The 2,662-nt window shown below is 38.3% G+C and overlaps 1 pseudogene; it reads left to right on the top strand.

Moving 5' to 3' along the window:
• The first annotated feature begins 1,613 nt into the window (after positions 1-1,613).
• Positions 1,614-2,151, top strand: LOC135715645 (uncharacterized; annotated as a pseudogene).
• Positions 2,152-2,662: the final 511 nt, after the last annotated feature.

The following is a 2,662-nucleotide window of genomic DNA, read 5'->3' as shown; positions in this document are numbered from 1 at the left end:
TCCCTTGAAAGTTTTTACATAATTTCTATGGAATTATCTCAGAATTTCCATATATTTCTTTTGATATTTCCCTTAGCGATTTTCTATGATTTTTTTTTAATTTGCGCTATAACATTCTGGGAATTCTTTACAGACCACTCGAGAAGTTCTCTTCAGAAAACAGTTGGGGTTACGTCTTTGAACTGCAATCCGTAAAATATTTTCGCAAGAAATCGCTTAAATGTATGCATCTGAACAGTTTTCCTTCAAATTTCCTGAAATTTTCCCATAGATTTACCTATTCACTTTCCCTCTGAATTTGGTTTCCAAGGAATTTTTATACGGATCCCTTTAGAACTCTTCCCAAAGCTACCATGAACTCTTCTCAGATTTGGTTTTCCTACTCTCCTCGGAATGCCCGTTGAAAGCTCTTACAATTTCCCACAGAATTATCCTTAAAGTTAATTTTGAATCTAACTCTCAATCCCCATAGAATTCTCATCTGAATTATTTCTGACTTCTACTCAGAACTAAGTTGGAATTCTCTTAAGAATTCACTAGGATTTATCCTCACTAAGCCCTCGCATTTTCTATAATCTCTAAATTTCAGAATTATTGAAATTCTTCTAAGGGCCAGAATACTGAAAAAAAAACTTCATAGCTCTGAAGCATAACTATTTTTTCGTGTATTCAGCGAGATTTAATTTATGGGAACACGACACTCAGGTCTGAATCTAAAAATGAGAAATTGGTTTTGCAATATTAAAATGATGAAATGCGCCTTAACCGTTTTAAAAATGCTCTTTTACTGCGTTGCTACTCAGATTTACTGTCCTGCCCGTTGTGAGGTAAGGGATTTGGTGTAGTAGCCAAGAGAGAAATGAACACTTCAAGTGAACTCAATGTCAGGGTAATGTAATGATCTGAGAATACAATATAGTCAGTCTTAGCTTGAACTCACGAACGTACGGTCTATCCATATAATATCCGAAAGTGGTCTCCGGTCGGTTGAAGTCTTGACATTCTCCCTGTCGGTTCGAAGCCGTGACAATTGGATGGGATTCCCCGGACTATAGCAGTGTAATTGCAAGTAGTGAAATAAAAACGGGTCGTGAAAGATACCCAGATACTCTAGAAAAACATTCCACATGGCTACAGGGAGTGATAATAAGGATCCCATACCGCAAGTGGTACCGGTAGCGGAGAAGAGAACAAAAGGAAAGTTTCCAATGTACGTTGTAGGCCTCAACGTGGGTTCGTATTTGCAAACGGTAGAAATTTATTTTAAGTTGAACGAAACCTCGGTCGAAGAAAAAGCGTTAGAATTCATTAGAAGTGTTGGGCAGGAAACGGCAAATCGTATCATAGGAAGTTTTAAACCTGAGAAAATAGTAGATAAAACGTTTGAACAAATTATAGACAAGTTTAAAAAATTACACGAAGAAAATAAAAACGTGTTCGCGGAGCGCTGCCGTTTGATAACTCGCAAGCAGGCGGTGGGCGAAAGTCTCGATGATTTCGCAATTGAGTTGCAAGATATTGTCGAGCACTGTGGTGTTAATGTGGAAACTGAAGCAACCTTAATGCAATCTGTATTTGTAGCGGGTTTGAGAAACGATAACACCCGAGAAACGATGTCACGTGAAGCTAGTGAAAAGCTTAATTTGGCGCAGTTATTGGAAAAAGCGAAAAGCATTGAAATTGCTGTTCAGGGAGCGCGGAAAATGGGTCGTAGTGAATCGGGAGATGTAAATTATTTCGATCGGCGGGGATTATACTCCCAACCTCACAACTTAGTGAAGAGAGGCAAGTTTGGTGAAGCCAATAATGCATTTAAAAAACAAAGCGATATGGTGAGCCATCGGGGTACATTCAAGCCAACTCTATAACAATTGTAGGACTCAGACAGAGTCCTACAATTGTTATAATAGAGGTCATTTGTCGTACGACTATACCTTACCAAAAGTAAAAAAAAACCTAAGCCAAGTGTACCACTACAGTTAAGACATAGAAAACGAGCATTCGAAGAACCCATCAACCAACTAACGGCGGATATGGAGGAACTTAGGTCATCAATACAGGACGAAGAAGAACCGTCGGACAAGCAATCCATCGACAGATCAGACGACGATGATGACGAAGCGATTAACTGGGTAAATAACGTCCTGCTCGGTAAGTCAGACAATATAACACCTGCTTTTGTGGGCCTGGTCGTAAACGGAAAAAAATAGAAATGGAGTGTGATACCGGTGCATGTGCAACGATATGTTCATTTAACACTTATAAAGACCATTTTAAGAACTTAGAACTAATACCAATAAAAAAAAAAGCTTTTTTGTAATCTCTGGAGAAAAGGTCTCAGTATTGGGAACACTAGATGTACAGCTTCAACTGAGTAATGAACTCAAAAATTTAAAAATGTTAGTGATCAACTCCCCAAGAGATTTCGTGCCTCTCTTGGGTAGAGATTGGTTGAATATAATTTGGCCGGATTGGAGATAAAGCTTCACTCACAATTCACTTCAGAGTGAACCGAGAGAGCAATGGATCCAACAAGTCGTAAAAAACTTAAAAAGTAAATATTCCAAAGCTTTCGATGATGATTTAGCGGAGCTTATCAAAGATGTAGTAGTAGATATTAAAATGGATCCAAACGCAAAACCGTTTATACACAAACCATACA

The sequence above is a fragment of the Ochlerotatus camptorhynchus genome, unplaced genomic scaffold, assembly GCF_037179485.1.
Source record: "Ochlerotatus camptorhynchus isolate MF236.1 unplaced genomic scaffold, CSIRO-AGI_Acam_v1.1 ptg000977l, whole genome shotgun sequence".
In the NCBI taxonomy this organism is placed as follows: Eukaryota; Metazoa; Arthropoda; class Insecta; order Diptera; family Culicidae; genus Ochlerotatus; species Ochlerotatus camptorhynchus.
This window is presented reverse-complemented; position numbering and strand designations above follow the sequence as displayed.